Here is a 6,975-nt window from a genome sequence, read left to right as displayed (position 1 = left end):
TTAGAAAGGGCGGTGGTGTAGCTTCCGACCCTTGACCCCAGGTGTCAGTCTGTCCAGAGTTTTTTCACAGACTTCAGGAGGATGCGGACCCCCCCCCCTGAGTCTGGTGAGTGTGGCCTCTGAGACCCAGAGATGTGGTCTGCCCACACTCCAGACAGTTTCCACTGAGTCTTCTGTGAGTAGGAAACACCAGTGATAGGCTCGGGAGCATGTGGGGGAAAGCTCCAGCTTCAACACCGGAAAACTGAGTCACCGAAGCAACCCCTGCTTCCTGCCTGACTTCTCAGAACGATCCAGTCTCCATAACTGGGGCAGGAGAGACCTCCGAGGGCGGGGCAGTTGTTTTCCCCAGGCTGGTGTCGCAGGGTGGCAACTGCTCCAACTAAGAAAGATGGCGACTGCAGCACTGGAGAATGACTCAACACAAGGGTTCCAGTGGCTGTCCCCCACCTTGTCTCTCCCTGGGCCACCAACTTCACATTTTCCTCACACAACGCTAGTCTTCTCAGCCCTCCCCTGCCAGAGCCCCAGGTAAGTGGCTGTGAATGAGATTTTCTGTGCTGGCCTTTTAAGATGGAGCCTGTGTCCCAAAGAGCTCCCGTTTCTTTCTCACAGAGAGAAATGTGAGTTCTTTTCACCACCAAATGCTGTTTGGGCACTTCTTCTATGCTCTGAGGCTGTAGTCTGGGGCTCCTAGCCTGGGGCTGAGGACCCACACTCTCAGGGGGAACCTCCCAACAGTGAGGGTCCCTCCCGACCCACAGCAGCCGCTAGCTTCTGGGAGTGGGGCAGCCTTGTTCCTGTCTTCGCCCTTCCTACCAGTCTCGATGTGGCTTCTTCTGTGATCCCTGGTTATGGAATCTTCTTTGTTTAGTCCAAAATTGGTTTTTCAAGATGATTGTTCTCAAATTAAGTTGTAATCCAATTTGGTCCTAGGAGGTAGAAGTTGGAATGTCCACCTACTCCATCATCATCTTGGAATCTCTCCAATCATCTTTTAAAATAAAAAAATATATAGATAAATTATTTAGACATTTAAGGTAGTAAATGCTAGATGAATGCTCTATATAGTCTAACATCTCCAAACTATAATTCCAGGATTCTCTACTTTATTATGAATTTTTCCTAAAATTTGTTTGCTTGAGAAAATGCCTAAGATTTTATTGCATAGAACTATTTGAGAATGTTTAATTAAAAGGCTTTCAAATATAGAATTATATTTCACTAAGATAAAATTCTGTAGAGGAGCAGAATGAAAAATAAGTTTAAGGAGAGAGGGAGATATAAAACATTTCCATCACTTCCAAAATTTTTCTCATGCCTCAAACTTGTGCTTCTCTCCCCCCATCCCCAACCCCACAGATTATTTTGCATTGCTAGGGTTTTACATAAATGGTATCACATAGTATGTACCTTTTTCTGGCTTCTTTCACTCATCATGGTGATTTTAAGATGCATCTATATTGTTCCATGTGTCAATAATTTGTTTATCTGATTTGTTCTCAGTTTGGCTATTATAAATAAAATTGTAATGAACATTTGCATACAAGTTTTAATATGGACATACGTTTTCATTATTTGTGGGTAAATACCTAGAAATTGAATGGGTGGATCATAGAGTAGATTTATGTTTAAAATTTTCAGAAACTCAAACTGTTTTCTAAAGTGTTTGTATCACATTTCATTCCCATCAGCAGAATATGAGATTTCCAGATGCTCCACATGTTTTCTAACACATGGTAGGATCAGTTTTTAAATTTTTATTTATTCTAATGGGTATGTGCTGGTACTTCTCTGTGCTTTTTAATTTATATTTCTCTGATGATTAATGATGTGGAGTATTTTTTCATGACATTATTGTTCATTTGTATATCTTCTTTTCTCCAGTGTATATTCAAATCTTGTGCCCATATTGTTTTGTCCTTTTATTTTGAGTGTGTATGTGGATATATATTTTTTTCTGGATATTAGTCTTTTGTTTGCTACATGTGTTGTGACTATTTTCTCCTAGTATTGGGCTTCTTTTTTTATGTTCTCAATGATGTATTTTAAAGATAAAAAAATAGGCTGGAGTTGTGCTTGTGTTTATGTTATATCTATAGATCATTTGGGGATAATTATCACAAAAATACTATTGATTCATGAAAATGGCATATCTCCAAATTTAGGGATTCTTTAACTTGTTTCAGCTTTGTTCTATAGTTTCCATGTAGAAGAATTTAATTAAATTTATTCATAAATATTTTATATTTTAAGGCTATTGTAAATAGAATTACTTTTTGAATTTCGTTTTCCAATTGTTTGCTATTATTGTATAAGGATACAATTGATTTTCTACATTAATCCTGTATCTTGTGACCTTGTTAAATTCTCTTGCTGATTCTAATATTTGTTTTCTAGGTTTTATGAAATTTTCCACATTAATAATAATATTATTATAAATACGGATACTTCTACCTCTTCTTTTTATCTTAATGCCTACAATTTATTTTTTTCTTTCTTTTCACAATGGGTAGAATCTTCAGTACCATGTTGAACCAAAGTGATGATAGTGGTGTCCTTGCCTTGTTCCTACCTTAGGAAATATCAATTTAATCTTTTACCATTAATTATGATGCTATCTAGAGGTTATGTATAGATGCCTTTTATTCATTTGAGGAAGTTTCTTCTTGTTTCTAACTTTATGAGAATTTTTATCAGGAATGGTTATTGAATTTTGTCACATGCTTTTTCTGCATTTATCAAAATGATTGTATGAGTTTTCTCCTTTACCATCTTAATAAGGTGAGTTACACTGATTGACTTTTTTGGATGTCAAATTAACCTTGCATTCTTAGATAAAACTTAGTCTTGAAGTACCGTTCTTTTCATATATCTGTTTATTTTATTTACTATTTTTTTGTTAAGGAGTTTTGCCTCTTTGTTTGTGAATAATATCTTCCATTATTTTATTTTTTATATCTTTATAATGTTTTTGTATTAAAGCTATTATAGCCTCATAAATGAGCTGGACAGTGCTCTCTCCTCCACTGTTTTCCAAAAAAAAAATATTTGTAAGATTGGTGTTATTCAGTGGGGAAGCAAGCCATTTGATCTTAAAGTTTTCTTTTAAAGAAGATTATACCAAATTCAATTTGTTTAATAGATATAAAGATATTCAGATTTTTCTGCTACTTGTGTTGTTTTTGTGATTTGTTTTTTTTCAAGAAATATGTCCTTTCCATATATTCTATTGAATTTGTTGATATAATGTCACCCACAATGTTTTCTTATTACCTTTTAATGTCTATAGGATATTTAGTACCAACTGTTAGTCACAATTATGATCATAATTACCATATATGAATTATGTTATATGTGTTAACATGTAATAGACTTTTTACTAAAATATGTTGATATATAAATATTTTTAAAATTCTCAGTATTAATTTTAATATGACACATATTATTTTAAATAACCTATATAAATAAAAACTCTTTGGTGCCCTCCATAAGTTTTTTTATTTATTTCTACTTTTCTTATTTATTTATTTATTTATTTGCTTGTTTTATTTTTCTGAAGTGAGAAGCAGGGAGGTAGAGAAACAAACTCTTACTTGCGCTTGACTGGGATCCACCTTGCAAACCCACTAGCGGGTGATGCTCTGCCCATCTGTGGTGTTGCTTCATTGCAACCAGAGTCATTCAAGCTCCTGAGGAGGAGGCCATGGAGCCATTCTCAGAGTCCAGGTCAACTTTGCTCCAATGGAGCCTTGGCTGGAGGAGGGGAAGAGAGAGAGAGAGAGAAAGGAGAGGGGGAGGGTTGGAGAAACAGATGGGTGCTTCTCCTGTGCACCCTGGCTGGGAAATGAACCCGGGACTTCCACATGCAGGGCCGATGCTCTACCACTGAGCCAACTGTCCAGGGTTTATTTTTATTTCTTTTTAATCTTATTTATTGATTTGCTTCAGAAAGAGGAAGGGAGAGAAAGAGAGAGAAAGAAAAAGATCAATATGCTGTTCCACTTATTTATGAATTCATTGGTTAATTATTTTTTAAATTTTTTTATTATTAATTTTTATGGGGTGACATTAATAAATCAAGGTACATATGTTCAGAGAAAACAACTCCAGGTTATTTTGACATTTAATTATGTTGCATACTCATCAGCCAAAGTCAAATTGTCTTCCATCACCTTCTAGAGGGAGAGGAGGGAGGGCAGGGGCATTGGTTGATTCTTGATCTTGACTGGGAATTGAATACACAACCTTGGTTTATCAGGATGATGCTCTAACTAACTGAGCTACCCAGCCAGGGCCCAATTACATGTTGTATTCAACACTTTTTTGTAGCAATTTCAGGTGTACAGTACAGCAAATAGACATACATATAGGATACAAAGTGCTTCCTCCCATAATTCAAGTGCAACCTTGGCACCATAGATAGTTATTATAATATTGTTAACTATATTCTCTATTCTTTGCCTTACACCCCCATGCTTATTCTGTAACTACTAATCAGTACTTCTTAATCCATAACTTTTTTTACCCCATCCTCAAATAGCGCTCTCCCATAACGTCCACCAGTTTATTCTCTGTATCATAAGTCTGTTTTTTTATTTTGTTTGTTCATTTATTTTGTTCATTAGTGTACAAAAATACACTTATGGTATATATGGTATTTGTCTTTTTCTGTCTGGCTTTATTTATCATAATACCCTTTATGTTCCTCCATGTTATCACAAACAGTATGAAGTCATTATTTTTTATGTCTACATAATACTCCACTGTGTATATGTACCAGTACATTTTTATCTACTTATCTATTGATGGACATTTGGGTTGATTCCATAGCTTGGCTATTGTAAATAATGTTGCAATGAGCACAAGTTTGCATATATTCTTTTCAGTGAGTGTTTTGGGTTTCTTCAGATCATACCCAGAAGTGGAATCACCGGGTGATAAGGCTATTGCATTTTTAATTTTTTGAGGAAACTCCACATTGTTTACAATAGGGGCAGTATCAATCTGTTCACTAGGATTCCCTTTTCTCTACATCCTTGCCAATACTTGTTGTTTATTGAATGATAGCTTTTCTGACAGGTGTAAAGTGGTATCTTATTGTGGTTTTGATTTACATTTTTCTGATAATCAATGATGTTGAGCAACTTTTCGTATGTCTATTGACCATCTATATGTTCTTTTTGGAGAAGTGCCTATTCAGGCCCACTATTTGGTTGGGTTGTTGCTTTTCTGGTGTTGAGTTGCCTGAGTTTTTTAATAAATTTTGGATATTAGTTTAAATTAAGGCAACATTGGTATCCCTTGTTATTTGATATTCTCCAAGAATCTTTTATCCAAGTCTCTCATACTATCTATGCATTTATTCATTCATTTAACATACATTTATTGAAAATATAAAGATATAGGAGAGTATAACAGCTAAGATTCCAGATTCCAGACCCACAATGCCTGGGTTCAAATCCTGGCTTTATCACTTGTGTTGCATGACTGAAAACAAAGTACTTACTGTCTCTGTGCCATTTGTCAATGGGGATGATAAAAATAGTACTTCCCTGATAAAGTTGTATGAAATAATTAATATTTATAAACTATTGAGGGTGGTGTTTGGCACACAATAAGTGCAATGTAATTTTTTTATCCACAGGTGTAATTATTACTACATACCAAATGTCTCTAAAGCTACCTATCCTGTCTTTCCAGCATTGAATTCTTCCATTCACTAAAGTGTTCTGTAAGGACGTTCCTCTAAAAGGCTCACTCAGAATAAACATACATTCTTGGGAACTTTGGTTACTCTATCAGATCTACTACTTGATATCTTTTTTTATTACTTATTGGTTGAGTTTAGAGAGACAGAGAGAGGAAGGGAAAGAGAGGAGCATTCATTTTGTCATTCCACTTAGCTGGTACTCATGGGTTGCTTCCCTTATGTGCCCTGACTGGGGAACAAACCTGTAACCTTAGCATTTCGAGACTTGACATCTTTATTTTTGATGGGATGAGAAACAGAACGGGAAAAGTTTTAATGCTGGACCATTGAGTAGAAATGGGGAAAACATTAGACTGGAAAAAGAAAACTTAAGTTATAGTATTTAGCTTGTCATTTTTCTCTTGCCCCTTATGTGATGTTGAACAACTCTTTTAGCCTTTTTAGGTTTTTATCGTATAATCATTAAAACTAGTTGGTTTGTCAGCACTTTCACAGGTCCTCCCCTGGGCAGTGGGTCCAGGATTTAGTAACTGGTGCTGAAAGAAAACCCTTGATTGCATCCTAGCCCTGGGACCATGCCAGTGGCAGCTGTCGCTCAATGGCACAGAGAAATAAAATAAAATAGTCGGTTGGCCTTATGCAATAGTTTTAATATGTTTAATATTTATTTTATATACAGACAAATGGATAAACAAATGTGGTATATCCATGCAATGAATCATTATTTTACCATAAAAAGAAATAAAGTACAACATGGATGAACCCTAAAAACATGATGCAAAAAGAAAAAAGCCAGTCAGGAAAGATGTCATATTGTAATTCCATTTTTATGAAGTGTCCATAATAGGAAAATCCATAAAGACAGGAAGCAGACTAGCGGTAGCCTAGGGCTGAGGTAAACTAGAGCGTGGGTAGAGAGGGGCACGGTACTTAATGCGCATGGGGTTTCTTTTTGGGGTTATGAAAATACTATGAAGTTGACTGTGGTGGTCATCATACAGATCTGTGATTTTACTAAAAGCCATTGAATTATACACTTAAAAAGGGTGGTCGTATGGCATGTGAGCTATATCTCAATGCCATTTAAAAATTGTACACCAACATTCATAGCTGCATTGTTTAGGATAGCCAAAAAGTGGAAACAACCCAAATATCTATCAACTGAAACATGGATAACCAAAAATGGTATACCTACACAATATAATATTATAGAGCCATCAAAGGGAACGAATTACTGATTCATGTTACCACCTATATAAACC

At 35.6% G+C, this 6,975-nt stretch overlaps 1 non-coding gene across 1 annotated transcript; it reads left to right on the top strand.

Moving 5' to 3' along the window:
- Positions 1-6,193: 6,193 nt before the first annotated feature.
- On the top strand, positions 6,194-6,322 carry LOC136386647 (small nucleolar RNA SNORA30/SNORA37 family). Its single transcript, XR_010748005.1, has one exon. It is a non-coding gene; the product is annotated as a small nucleolar RNA SNORA30/SNORA37 family (small nucleolar RNA).
- The last annotated feature ends 653 nt before the right edge of the window (positions 6,323-6,975 follow it).

This window comes from Saccopteryx leptura, chromosome X, assembly GCF_036850995.1.
Source record: "Saccopteryx leptura isolate mSacLep1 chromosome X, mSacLep1_pri_phased_curated, whole genome shotgun sequence".
Lineage (NCBI taxonomy): Eukaryota > Metazoa > Chordata > Mammalia > Chiroptera > Emballonuridae > Saccopteryx > Saccopteryx leptura.
Note: the sequence above shows the minus strand (reverse complement) of the source record. Positions and strands in the feature narration are given on the sequence as shown.